The following is a 14,156-nucleotide window of genomic DNA, read 5'->3' as shown; positions in this document are numbered from 1 at the left end:
CGAGAGAGGGGGATGAAAGAGAGAAAGTGAGAGGTAGAGGGAGAGAAGAAAGAAAGAGAGAGAGTGGGGCAAGGGAGAGAGTGAGAGAGTGAGTGAGAGTAAGTGAGAGGGTGAGTGAGAGAGAGGGCGAGAGAGAGAGGGAGTGAGACAGAGGAGGGCAAGAGAGAGAGAAGGAGGGGCAAGGAGATGGGGGTTGAGACAAAGAAGGGGTGAGAGAGGGAGGTGGTAAGAGAGCGAGAATGAGAGATGGGCAAGAGAGATTGAGGGGGGATGAGAGGGAGAGGGAGCAAGAGACAGAAGGGGCAAGAGAGAGAGAAACAGGTTTTGAGAGAGAGAGGGAGGAAAAAGAGTGATAGAGGGGGTGAGAGAGAGGGGTCGAAAGAGAGTGGCGAGGGAGAGAGAAAGGGGATGAGAGAGAACGAGGGCAAGAAAGTGAGTGTGATTGTGAGAGAGACAGGAGAGAGGAAGGGCAAGAAGGAGAGAGGGTTCCGTGAGAGGGGGTTTGACAGAGAGGGGGCGGGAGAGAGAGAGGGTGACAGCGAGAGCGCAGGGGCAAGACAGGGCGAGAGAGAGAGAGGGAGAGACAGAGAGAGAGTGAGAGGGAGGGAGGGAGAAAAGAAACGAGAGAGATAGAGAATAAGGGGGCCGAAGAGAATCGGCGAGAGCAAGATGGACAGAGAGAGAGATAGGTAGAGATGGGGGCGCGCGTGTGTGTGAGAGAGAGAGACAAGGGGAGAGAGGCCGGGCGAGTGAGAGAGAGAGAGAGAGATGAAGAGATGGTGAAAGAGAGAGGAAAGAGAGAGATGAAGGGTGAGAAGGAGAAAAGGGTGCGTGAGAGGGTTGTCGAGAAAGAGAGCGAGAGAGAGAGGACGAAGGGGACGGCTGGAGAGAGAGAGAGGTTGGGAGCAAGGGATCGAAAGAGCGGGGCGAGGAAGATGTGTGAGAGAGGGAGAAAGTGAGAGAGACAGGCAAGGAGAGAGAGAGAGACAGAGGGCGAGCAGGAGAGAGAGCGAGAGAGAGGCTGAGCGAGAGAAAGAGAGGAGCTGAGCAAAAGAGAGAGAGAGGGAGGTGGACGAGAGAGGGGGCAAGAGAGGGAGGGATATGGAGGCAACAGAGAGAGAGATTCGGGGGCGAGAACGAGAGAGAGGGAGAGAGGAAATAGAGAGGAAAGAGAGAGGGAGATGAGGCGACAGTGACTCGAGAGAGAGTGAGCGAGCAAGTTGGGGGGGCTAGGACGAGACAGAGAGAGAGACAGACAGACATATTCAGAGGGGCAAGATGGTGGGGAGAGAACGACAGAGCGAGAGTGGATGAGAGAGATAGTATGTGCAAGGAGAGTGAAGGAATAGGGAGTGAGACAGGGTGAGAAAGAGAGAGAGTGACAGAGCGAGAGAGAGAGAGAGTGACAGGGCGAGAGAGAGGGGTGAGAGAGACAGAGAGAGGGGCAAGAGAGAGCAGCGAGAGAGAGAGAAGGGCGAGAGAGAGGGGCGTGAGAGAGGGAGAGGGGGCGATAGAGAGGGACGAGAGAGAGGTAGGGGGTGAGAGAGAGGGCCAAGAGAGAGGGAGGGGGGCACGCACGTGTGAAAGAGAGAGACAAGGAGAGAGAGGCAGGGCGAATGAGAGAGAGAGATGGAGAGATGGTGAAAGAGAGGAAAGAGAGAGGGGGAAGGTGAGAATGAGAGAAGGGTGAGTGAGTGGGTTGTCGAGAGAGACAGCGAGAGAGAGAGAGGATGAAGGGGACAGCTGGAGAGAGAGAGGATGAGAGCGAGGGAGCAAAAGAGTGGGGCGAGAGAGAGATGGTAGGAGAGGGAGAAAGTGAGAGAGACAGGCGAGGAGAGAGAGAGAGACTGAGGACGAGCAGGAGGAAGAGAGCGAGAGGCTGAGCGAGAGAAAGAGAGGAGCTGAGCAAAAGAGAGAGAGAGGAGAAAGGGATGGGGTCGGGAGAAGGGGCGAGAGAGAGGGAGATGGAGGCAATAGAGAGAGAGAGAGAGACAGGGGGTGAGAATGAGAGAGAGAGGGAGGGAAGAGAGAGGGAGATGAGGCGACAGTGACTTGAGAGAGAGTGAGTGAGCGAGGGGGCCTAGGTCCAGAGAGAGAGTGAGAGAGAGAGAGAGAGAGAGAGAGAGAGGAACATACAGAGGGGCGAGTTGGTGTGGAGAGAGCGACAGAGCGAGAGTCGGTGAGAGAGAGAGAATGTGGAAGGAGCGTGAAGGAGCAGCGAGAGATAGACGGACGAGAGAGAGAGGGCGAGAGAGAGAGGAGGCGAGAGAGAGGTGCGCGAGAGAGAGGGCGATGAGAGAGAGAGAGAGGGCGATGAGACAGAGGGACGAGAGAGAGGGGGGTCAAGAGAGAGGTGGGAGAGAGACGGGGTGAGAAAAGGGGCGAGAGAGAGGGGGCGGGTCAGGGTTTGGGGGAAAGGGGTTGGGGAAGGGAGATGTTCTACGGGGTTGGTGGAGACGGGGGTTTTGGATGGGGTTGGGGGAGGGGAGCGTTGTTGCAATGTGTTGGGGAGGGGGTGGTGTGGGACGGGGTTGGGGGTGGGGGTGGAATTGGACAGGGATGGGGAAGGGACGGTGTAGGACGGGGATGGGGAGGTGGTGGAGTTGGACTGGGTTGGAGAGGGGAGGCGGCGTTGGACAGGGAAAGGGAGGGTGCAGTATTGGACGGGGTGGGGGAGGGGGTGGTGTTGGACAGGGAGGGGGTGGCGATGGATGCGTTTGGGGGAGGAGTCAGTTGGACGGGGTTGGGGAGGGGGTGGTGTTGAAAGGGGTTGGGGGAGGGGGCCGTGTTGGACGAGAGAGGGGATGGAGGGCGGAGATTGCGAGAGAGGGGAGAGGGCGAGAAATGGGAGAGAGAGGGAGGCGATGACAGGAGGGAGGGAGAGGGTGTGAGAGAGGAGGGAGAGGAGGGCGAGAGAGGGGAAGAAGGGAGTGGACAGCGAGAGAGGGGTGAGGGTGAGAAAGGGGAGGGCGAGAGAGGAGAGGGTGTGAGAGGGGGAGGGCTAGAGAGGGGGAAGGGCGAGAGAGGTTAGGGAGGGATGGGAGGGAGTGAGGGAGGGAGAGGGCGAGAGAGTGGAAGGAGGGCAGTGCGAGAGAGGGGGAATGGCATGAGAGGGTAGGGAGGGAAAGGACGGAGAGAGGGAAGGAGAGGATGAGAGAGGGGAGTGAAGGGAGGATGAGAAAGTGGAGGGCGGGAGGGGAGGGCGAGAGAAAGGGAGGGGGGAAGAGAGAGGAGGGAGAAAGAAGGTGAGGTTGACAGAGGGGGAAGAGTGAGAGAGGGGAGGGCGAGAGATGGGAGGGAGGGAGGGAAGTTCAAGAGACGGGGAGGGCGAGAGAGGGAAGGGAGAGCGAGAGGGAGGGAGAAGGCAAGAGAGGGAGTGTGAGAGAGGGGGAAGGCGAGAGAGAGGTGAGGGCGTGAGAGGGGATGGCGTTAGAGGGGCGGGAGAGAGAGGATGGCGAGAGATTAGGGCGAGAAAGGGAAGGGAGGGAGTGGAGGGCGAGAGGGGGGGAGGGTGAGAGATGGGTGAGGGTGAGAAAGGGGAGGGCGAGATAGGGGAGAGCGAGAGAGGGGAGTGAGGGAGGTGAGGGCGAGGGAGGAAGAGGGCAGAGAGGGAAGGGTGAGAGAGGGGAGGGTGAGAGAGGGGACGGCGAGAGGGGTGAGGGTGAGAGAGTGGGAACGGTGGGAGAGGGGAGGGCGTCAGAGGGCAGGACGTGAGAGGGGAGAGAGGAATAGGAGGGGAGAGGGCCAGAGATGGGGAGGACGAGAGAGGGGAGGGCGTGAGAGGGGAGGGAGGGATGGGAGGGCGGGAGGGACGGAGAGGCCAAGAGACAGAGCGCGAGAGAGGGGGAGGGCGAGAGAGCGGAGTGAAGGAGGTGAGGACGAGAGGGAAGAAGTGGGCGAGAGCGGGGAGGGCGAGAGGGGGGAGGGCAAGAGAGAAGGGAGGGCGTGAGAGTGGAGGGTGTGAGAGGGGATGGCGAGAAAGGAGGGTTGAGAGGGAGGGAGGTGAGTAGAGGGCGAGAGAAGGGAGGGAGGGGACGGCGAGAGGGAGGGAGAGTGCAAGAGAGTGGAGAGAGGGAGGGGAGAGCGAGAGATTGGTGAGGATGAGAGGGGAAGGGTGAGAGAGGAAGAGGGCGAGAGTGGGGAGGGCGAAAGAGGAGAGGGGGAGGGTATGGCGAGAGAGGAGGGCGAGCGAGGGGAGGGAGGGAGTGGAGGGTGAGAGAGGGGAGGGCGAGTGCGAGAGAGGGGGAAGGGCGAGAGAGGGGAGGGCGTGACAGTGGAGGGGGTGAGAGGTGAGGGAGGAATGGGAGGGTGAGAGGGGCGAGAGAGAGGGGATGGCGAGAGATCAGGAGGGCGAGAGAGGGGATAGCGAGAGAGAAGGGAGTCCGAGCGAGGGGAGGTCGAGCGAGGGGAGGGCGAGAGGGGGGAGTGTGAGAGATGGGATGGCGAGAGTGTGGAGGGCACTAAACATTAGGTGAGAGAGGAGGACGTGTGGGAGTGAGTGGGGAGGGCGAGAGAAGGGAGTGCGAGAGAGGGTGGAGGGCGAGAGAGGGGAGGGTGAGAGAGGGGAGGGAGGGAGAGGGTGAGAGAGAGGGGAGGTCGTGAGAGGGGAGTGCGAGAGACGGTGGAGGGCGTGAGAGGGGAGGGCGAGAGAGGGGATTGAGGGAGGTGAGGGCGAGAGAGAGGAAGAGGGCGAGAGAGCGGCGTACGAAAGAGGGGGGGTGGGGATGGCGAGAGAGGGGAGGGAGGGAGTGGAGGGTGAGAGAGGGGAGGGAGGGAGGGGAGGCCGAGGAGGAGGCAGAGGACAAGAGGGGAGAGGGAGGAAGCGGAGGGCGAGATTGGGAAAGGGACCGAGAGAGTGGAGGGCAAGAGAGGGGAGGGTGTGAGAGGGGAGAGCGTGAGAGGGGAGGGAGAGAGGGGAGGCAGGGGCGGGTGGGCGAGAGAGTGGTGAGTGTAAGAGAGGGAAGGGCGAGAGAGAGGGATGTGCGAGAGAGCGGATGGTGAGAGAGGGGAGGGCGAGAGAGTGGATGGCAAGAGAGAGGGGAGTTCTAGAGAGGGGAATGGCGAGAGAGGGAAGGGCGAGAGAGGGGAGTGTGCGAGAGTATGGGGGAGAGAGGGTAGTGCGAGGGGGGAGTCTGAGAGAGTAGAGGGCGAGAGAGTGGAGAGCGAGATAGGGGAGTGTGTGAGAGTGGAGGGCGAGAGAGGGGAGGGCGAGAGAGGGGATTGTGAGAGAGTGGAGGGGAGAGAGTGGAGGACGAGCGAGGGGAGGATGAGAGGGGGAATGCGAGAGAGGAGAGGGCGAGAGAGGGGATGGCGAAAGAGAGGAGGGCGAGAGAGTGGAGGGCGAGAGAGGGAGGGCGACAGACGGGACGGTGAGAGAGGGGATGGTGAGAGGGTGGAGGGTGAGACAGAGAGGTGAGGGCGAGAGAGACGAGGGCGAGAGAGGGGATGGTGGTACAGAAGAGGGTGAGAGACTGTTGGGCGATAGAGGGGAGTGCGAGAGAGCGTAGTGTGAGAGAGGGTAGGGTGAGAGACGAGAGGGCGAGAGAGAGGGGAGGGCGAGAGAGGGGAGGGTGAGAGTTGGGAGGGTGAGCGAGGGGAGGATGAGAGAGTGGAGGGCGAGAGAGAGGGGAGGGCGAGAGAGGGGAGAGCGAGAGAGGAGATGGTGAGAGATGGGAGGGTGAGAGAGGGAACGGCGAGAGAGGGCAGGGCATGAAGGGTGAGTGTGAGAGAAGGTTGTGCGAGAGAAGGGACGGTGAGAGAGGCGAGAGTTTGAGAGTGGAGGGCGTGAGAGGGGAGGGTGTGAGAGGGGAGAGCGTGAGAGGGGAGGGAGAGAGGGGAGGCAGGGACGGGTGGGCGAGAGAGTGGTGAGTGTAAGAGAGGGGAGGGCGAGAGAGAGGGATGTGCGAGAGAGCGGATGGTGAGAGAGGGGAGGGCGAGAGAGTGGATGGCAAGAGAGAGGGGAGTTCAAGAGAGGGGAATGGCGAGAGAGGGAAGGGCGAGAGAGGGGAGTGTGCGAGAGTATGGGGGAGAGAGGGTAGTGCGAGGGGGGAGTCTGAGAGAGAAGAGGGCGAGAGAGTGGAGAGCGAGATAGGGGAGTGTGTGAGAATGGAGGGCGAGAGAGGGGAGGGCGAGAGAGGGGATTGTGAGAGAGTGGAGGGGAGAGAGTGGAGGACGAGCGAGGGGAGGATGAGAGGGGGAATGCGAGAGAGGAGAGGGCGAGAGAGGGGATGGCGAAAGAGAGGAGGGCGAGAGAGTGGAGGGCGAGAGAGGGGAGGGCGACAGACGGGACGGTGAGAGAGCGGATGGTGAGAGAGGGGAGGGCGAGAGAGTGGATGGCAAGAGAGAGGGGAGTTCTAGAGAGGGGAATGGCGAGAGAGGGAAGGGCGAGAGAGGGGAGTGTGCGAGAGTATGGGGGAGAGAGGGTAGTGTGAGGGGGGAGTCTGAGAGAGTAGAGGGCGAGAGAGTGGAGAGCGAGATAGGGGAGTGTGTGAGAGTGGAGGGCGAGAGAGGGGAGGGAGGGAGTGGAGGGTGAGAGAGGGGAGGGAGCGAGGGGAGGCCGAGGAGGAGGCAGAGGACAAGAGGGGAGAGGGAGGAAGCGGAGGGCGAGATTGGGAAAGGGACCGAGAGAGTGGAGGGCAAGAGAGAGGAGGGTGTGAGAGGGGAGAGCGTGAGAGGGGAGGGAGAGAGGGGAGGCAGGGACGGGTGGGCGAGAGAGTGGTGAGTGTAAGAGAGGGGAGAGCGAGAGAGGGGAGAGCGAGAGAGGAGATGGTGAGAGATGGGAGGGTGAGAGAGGGAACGGCGAGAGAGGGCAGGGCATGAGGGGTGAGTGTGAGAGAAGGGTGTGCGAGAGAAGGGATGGTGAGAGAGGCGAGAGTTTGAGAGTGGAGGGCGAGAGAGAGGGGAGGGCGAAAGAGGGGAGAGCGATAGAGGTGAGGGTGGGAGGGGAGGGCGAGAGACAGGGAGAAGGTGAGCAAGGGGTGGGTGAGTGCGGGGAAGGCGAGAGAGGGGAGGGAAGGGAGGTGAGGGTGAGAGGGAGGAAGAGGGTGAGAGAGGGGAGGGCAAGAGAGGGGGAGGGCATGAGAGAGGGGAGCGTGTGAGGAGGAGGGAGGGAGCGGAGGGCAAGAGAGGGGTGAGGGTGAGAGACGGGAGGGCGAGAGAAGTGAGAGCGCGAGAGGGGAGGGAGGGAGGTGAGGACCAGAGGGGTGAAGTGAGCAAGAGAGGGGAGGGCAAGAGAGGGGAGGGTGTAAGAGGGGAAGGCGTGAGAGGGGAGGGAGGGATGGGAGATAGAGGGAGGGAGGGGAGGGCGCAAGAGGGGTGAGTGTGAGGGGGAGGGCGAGAGAGGGGAAGGCGAGAGAAGGGAGGGTGAGAGAGGGGAGTTTGTGAGATTGGAGGGAGAGAGAGGGGAGGGCGAGAGAGTGGAGGGTGAGAGGGTGGGAAGGGCGAGAGAGGGGTGGGCGAGATAGAGAACGGCGAGAGAGGGGAGGGAAGGAGTGGAGGGCGAGAGAGGAGGACGAGCGAGGGGAGGGAGGAAGGTGAGAGAAGAGGGAGAGAGAATGGAAGGAGTGGAGCACGTGAGAGAGGTCGCGGTGAGTGATGGAGGATAAGAGAGGGGAGGACGAGAGAGGGGAAGGACGGAGGTGAGGGCGATAGAGCATTGAGGGTGAGAGATAGGAGAGCAAGAGAGGGGGAGGTCGATAGAAGGGAGGGCGAGAGAGGGAGGGAGGTGACGGCGAGAGGGAGGGAAAGGGTGAGAGAGTGGAGAGTGAGAGACGGGGGCGAGAAAGGGGGAAGGGTGAGAGAAGGGAGGACGTGAGAGGGGAGGTCGTGAGAGGGGAGGGAGAGAGGGGAGGGCGAGAGAGGAGGGTGAGAGAGGGGAGGCAGGGAAGGGAGGGTGAGAGTGTCTGATGGCGTGAGAGGGGAGGGCGTGTGAGGTGAGGGTGTGAGAGCCGAGGGAGGGATGGGAGGGAGAGAGGGGAGGGCGTGAGAATGGAGGCAGTGTGGGGAGTGCAAATGAGGGGTGAGTGTGAGAGACGGGAGGGCGAGTGAGGGAGGGTGAGAGAGGTGAGTGTGAGAGAGGAAAAGCGAGAGAGGGAGGGTGAGAGAAGGGAGGGCGAGAGAGAGGATGGCGAGAGAGGGGAGGGCGAGAGAGGTGAGTGTGAGAGAGGGGTGGGTGAGAGGGGTGAGTGTGAGAGGGTGACAGCGAGAGAGGGGAGGGCGCGAGGGGTGATTGTGAGAGAGGGAAGGGCGAGAGGGGTGAGAGAGGGGAGGGCGAGAGAGGAGGGTGAAAGTGGGGAGGCACAAAAGGGTGGGCGAGAGTGGGTTGGGCGAGAGAGGGGAGGGCGAGAGAGGAGAGGGCGTGAGAGGGGAGGGAGGGATGGGAGAGAGAGGGGGGGAGAGAGGGGAGGGCAAGAAAGTAGGGCAATAGAATGGAGGCAGACAGGGGAGTGCAAAAGAGTGGTGAGTGTGAGAGAGGGGAGGGTGATCGAGGGGAGGGCACGAGCAGTGACTGTGAGAGAGAAGGGCAAGAGAGGGGAGGGCAATAGAGTGGGGAAAGCAAGAGAGCGGGGAGGGCGGGAGAGGGGAGGGAGGGGGGAGTGGGTGAGAGGGGAAATGGTGAGAGAGGACAGAGTGGGAGGAGAGGGCGAGAGGGAGGTAGATGGCGAGAGGGAAGGGGAGGGTAGAAGGTGGAGGGAGGGAGGGGAGGGTGGGAGATGGGAGGGAAGGAGGGGCGGGCGAAAGAAAGGGAGAGGGTGCGATAGGGTAGGTCGAGAGAGTGGGAGGGCAACAGAGGGGAGGAAGAGGCGGGCAAAAGGAAGGGAGACAGCAAGAGCGGGGACGGCGAAAGAGGGGGGAGGTCAAGAGAGGGGAAGGAGGGTGAGTAGGGCGAGAGGGATGGATAGGGCGAGAGAGGGTGGGCGAGAGAGGGCATGGCGAGACAGGTGAGTGAGGGAGGCGTGGGCAAGAGGGAGGAAGAGGGTGAGAAGGGAAGGGCGAGAGAGTGGGGAGGGCAAAAGAGAGGGGAGAGAGTGAGAGGGGAGGGAGGGAGGCGAGGGCATAAGGGAGGGACAGGGCGAGAGGGTGGAGGGAGGGGCGGAAGGCGTGAGTGGGGAGGGAGGGAGGCGAGGGCAAGAGGGAAGGACAGGGTGAGAAATGGGAGGGAGCGAGGTGAGGGCGAGAGTGGGGAGGGATTGATGGGAGTGCATGAGAGGGGTAAGGGTGAGGGGGAGGACAAGAGAGGGGAGGACGAGAGAGGGGACGGAGGGAGGGGCTGGTGAGAGAGGAGAGGGCGAGAGAGAGGAGGGAGGATAGGTAGGGCGAGAGAGGGGAAGTCAAAAGAGAGGTGACGGGAGAGAGGGGAGGGTGTGAGAGGGGGAATCGAGATAGTGGAGGGTGAGAGACGGGAGGGCGAGAGAGAGGGGTGAGCGAAAGTGGAGCGGGCGAGAGACGGGAGGGCAAGAGAGACGAGGGAGGGGGAGGGAGAGAGCGAGGACGGAGAGATCGGGGAGGGCAAGAGAGACCGGAGGGTGAGAGAGGGGGAGGGCATGAGAGGGAGGGCAAGAGAGAGGAGGGCAAGACAGAAGGGAGAGTGAGAGAGGGGAGAGCGAGAGAGGGGAGGGCAAGAGAGGGGAGGTCGAGAGAGTGGAAGAAGGGAGGCGATATCGTGAGGGAGGGAGAGAGCGAGACACAGTAGGGAGGGAGGGGAGTGTGAGAGAGGGGTGAGGGTGAGAGAGGGGAGGGCGAGAGAGGGGAGGGTGAGAGGGATGGAAGGCGAGAGGGGGAGGGCGAGAGAGAGGGGAGGTTGAGAGAGTGGAAGGCAGGAGGGGAGGGCGTGAGGGAGGGAGAGAGCGAGAGAAGGGAAGGAGGGGAATGGCGAGAGAGGGGTGAGGGTGAGAGAGGGGAAGGGTGAGAGGGAAGGGAAGATGAGAGAGGGAGAGGGCGAGAGACAGGGGAGGACGTGAGTGGGGAGGGCAAGAGACGGGGAGGATGAGAGAGTGGTGAGGGAGGGAGGGGAGGGCGAGAGGGAGGCAGAAGAAGAGAGAGGAGAGGGGGAGCTGAGGGATAGAGAGGAGGGCGAGAGGAAGTGTGAGGAAGGGGTAAGGGTGAGAAATGAAATGGCGAGAGAGGGGAAGGAGGGAGGATGGAGTGGTGTGTGGACAGCGGTGAGATTCAGAGTGGGGGAGGTGCTTGGCTGGCGGTAAGGGTTAGGCTGTCGGTGGTGCTGAATGGCGGTGAGGGTGAGGCTGGGCCAGAGTGCGGACGGCGGTAAGGGTCAGCCTGGAGGCAGTGTGTGCACGGCAGTGAGGGTGAGGCTGCGGATCAGCGTGACGGTGATGGAGTGAGTGTGAGGGGGTCAGGGTAACCGTGATGGATTGAGTGTGAGGGGTTCAGGGTGACGGTGATAGAGTGAGTGTGATGGGGTAAGGGAGAGGGTGATGGAGTCAGAGTGAGTGAGATAGGGTGACAATGATGGAGTGAGTGTGACAGGATCAGTATGACGGTGATGGAGTGACTGTGAGGGGGTCAGCGTAGCAGTGAAGAAGTGAGTCTGAGAGGGTCAGGGTGACGGTGAGGGAGAGAGTGTGAGGGGGTCAGGGTGAGGGTGATGGAGTGAGTGTGAGTGGGTCTGGGGGACGATGATGCAGTGAGTGTGAGAGGGTCAGGAAGACGTGATGGACTCACTGTGAGGAGGTCATGGTGATGGCGATGGACTGAGTTTGTGGGGTCCGGGGAACGGTGATGGAGTAAGCGTGAGGGGGTCAGGGTGACAGTGATGGAGTGAGTGTGAGGGGGTCAAGGTGACAGTGATGGAGTGAGTGTGAGTGGGTCTGGGTGAAGGTGATGGAGCGAGTGTGAGGGGCTCAGTGTGACGGTGATGGAGTGAGTGTGAGGGGTTCAGGGAAATTGTGAAGGATTGAGTGTGAGGCGGTGAGGGTGACAGTGATGGAATCAGTGTGAGTGGCTCAGGATGAATGTGATGGAGTGAATGTGAGGGGATCAGGGTGACAGATGGAGTGACAGTGAGGGGGTCAGGGTGACAGTGATGGAGTGAGTGTGAGGGGGTCAGGGTAATGATGATTGAGTGAGGGTGAGGAGGTCAGGGTAATGGTGATTGAGTGAGGGTGAGGAGGTCAAGGTGACAGTGATGGAGTGAGTGTGAGGGGGTCAGGGTAATGGTGATTGAGTGAGGGTGAGGAGGTCAGGGTAATGGTGATTGAGTGAGGGTGAGGAGGTCAAGGTGACAGTGATGGAGTGAGTGTGAGAGGGTCATGGTAACGGTGATGGAGTGAGTGTGAGGGGGTCACGGGTAACGGTGATGCAGTGAGTGTGCAGGTGACAGGGTGAAGGTGATGTTGCGACTGTGATGGTTTGAGGGTGACTGTGATGGAGTGACTGTGAGGGGGTCAGTGTGATGGTGATGGAGTGACCGTGATGTAGTCAGGATGATGGTTTTGGTGAGAGTGTGAGTTGATCAGGGTGACGGTGATGGAGTGAGTGTGAGAGTGTCAGTGTGATAGTGATGGAGTGAGTGTGAGGGGGTCAGCATGACTGTGATGGAGTGAAAGTGAGTGGGTCAGGGTGACGGTGATGGTGTGAGTGTGGGAGTGTCAGTGTGATGGTGATGATGTTAATGTGAGGGGATCAGCGTTACGGTGATGGTGGGAGTGTGAGGGGATCAGGGTAACGGTGTTGGTGTCAGTGTGAGGGGGTAATGGGTGATGGTGATGGAGTGAGTGTAATGGGTCAGGGTGAGGGTGATGGAGTGAGTGTGAGGCAGTCAGCGTGATGGTGATGGTGTGAGTCTGATGGGGTCCGGGTAACGGTGTTGGTGTGAGAGTGAGGGGATCAGGGTGACGGTGATGGAGTGAGTGTGAGTGGGTCAGGGCAACGGTGATGGTGCGAGTGTGAGGGGGTCAGGGTGATAGTGACGGAGTGAGTGTGAGGCAGTCAGTGTGACGGAGATGGAGTGAGTGTGAGGGGTTCAGGGTGATGGTGATGCTGTGAGTCTGAGGGAGTCAGGGTGACGGTGATGGAGTGAGTGTGAGGGGGTCAGTTTGACTGTGATGGAGTGAGTGTGAGGGGGTCAGCGTGATGGTGATGGAGAGGGTGTGATTGGGTCAGCTGTGACAGTGATGGTGTGAGTGTGAGGGGGTTAAGATAACGGTGTTGGTGTGAGAGTTAGGGGGTCAGGGTGATAGTGATGGAGTGAGTGTGAGAATGTCAGTGTGATGGTGATGATGTGAGTGTGAAGGGTTCATTGTGGCAGTGATGGAGTGAGTGTGAGGGGGTCAGTGAGACGGTGATGGACTGAGTGTGACGGGGTTCAGTGTGATGGTGCTGATGTGCGTGTGAGGGGGTCAGGGTGACGGTGATGGAGTGAGTGTGTGGGATTCAGGATGGTGGTGATGGAGTGAGCGTGAGTGTTTCAGGGTAACTTTGATGGAGTGAGTGCGAGGGGGTCAGTGTGACGGTGATGGTGTGAGTGTGAGGGGACTGGGTGATGGTGTGAGTGTGAGGGGATCAGGATGATGGTGATTTTGTGAGCGTGAGTGGTTTAGGTTGATGATGATGGAGATGTGTGAGGGGGCAGTGAGACTGTGATAGACTGAGTCTGAGGGGGTCAGAGTGACGGTGATGGAGTGAATTTGAGGGGAACAGGGTGATGGTGATTCAGTGAGTGTAAGGCGTACAGCGTGACGATGATGGAGTGAGTGTGAGGGAGTCAGTTTGACTGTGATGGACTGAGTGTGGGGGATTCAGTGTAATGGTGATGGAGTGAGTGTGATGGGTTCAAGATGATGATGATGGTGTGAGCGTGAGTGGTTCAGGGTGACGTTGATGGAGAAGTGTGAGGGAGTCAGTGTGACAGTGATCGAGTGAGTGGGGGGGTCAGCGTGACAGTTATGGAGTGAGTGTGAGTGAATCAGTGTGACCATGATGGAGTGAGTGGGAGGGGTTCAGGGTGACGGTTATGAAGTGAGTGTGAGGTGTTCAGGATGACCGTGAAGGAGTGAGTGTGAAGGGGTTAGGGTGACAGTGATGGAGTGAGTGTGAGGGGATCAGGATGATGGTGATGCTGTGAGTGTGAGGGGGTCAGGGTGACGTTGATGAAGTGAGAGTGAGGGGGTCAGGGTGATGGTGATGGTGTGAGTATGAGGGGGTCAGTTTGACTGTGATGGAGTCAGTGTGAGGGGGTCAGCGTGACTGTGATGGAGTGACCGTGAGTGTGTCAGGGTGACGGTGATGGTGTGAGTGTCAGGGGGTCAGAGTAACAGTGTTGGTGTGATTGTGAGGGGGTCAGGGTGACAGTGACGGAGTGAGTGTGAGGGGGTCAGTTTGACTGTGATAGAGTGAGTGTGTAGGGGTCAGCATGATGGTGATGGAGTGAGTGTGAGGGGTTCAGTGTGACTGTGATGGAGTGAGTGTGAGTTGGTCAGTGTGATGGTGATGGAGTGAGCGTGAGTGGGTCATGGTGATGGTGATGGTATGAGTGTGAGTGGGTCATGGTGACGGTGATGGAGTGAGTGTGAGTGGATAAGCGTGACGGTGATGGAGTGAATGCGAGGGGGTCAGGATGACAGTGATGGAGTGAGTATGAGGGGATGAGCAAGACATTGATGGAGTGAGTGTGAGGGTGTCAGGGTGACATGTATGGAGTGAGAGTGTAGGGGTCAGGGTGAGAGTGATGATTGATTATGAGGGGGTGAGGGTGACAGTACCGGAGTGAGAGTGAGGCGGTCAGTTTGACTGTGATGGACTGAGTGTGAGGGGTTCAGTGTGACGGTGATGGTGTGAGTGTGAACGGTTCAGGATGATGGTGATGGTGTGAGCGTGAGTGGTTCAGGGTGACGTTGATGGAGTGAGTGTGAGGGAGTCAGTGTGACTGTGATGGAGTGAATGTGAGGGGTCAGTGTGACGATGATTCAGTGAGTGTGAGGGTTTTCAGGATGATGGTGATAGTGTGAGCGTGAGTGGTTCAGGGGACGTTGATAGAGAAGTGTGAGGGGATCAGGGTGATGATGATGGAGTGAGTGTGAGGGGGTCAGTGTGTTTGTGACGGAGTGAGTGTGAGGTGGTCAGTCTGACGGTTATAGTGTGAGTATGAGGGACTCAGTGTGACCATGATGGAGTGAGTGTGAGGGGTTCAATGTGACCGT

Source organism: Chiloscyllium punctatum, chromosome 13 (assembly GCF_047496795.1).
Source record: "Chiloscyllium punctatum isolate Juve2018m chromosome 13, sChiPun1.3, whole genome shotgun sequence".
NCBI classification, from domain to species: domain Eukaryota; kingdom Metazoa; phylum Chordata; class Chondrichthyes; order Orectolobiformes; family Hemiscylliidae; genus Chiloscyllium; species Chiloscyllium punctatum.
This window is presented reverse-complemented; position numbering follows the sequence as displayed.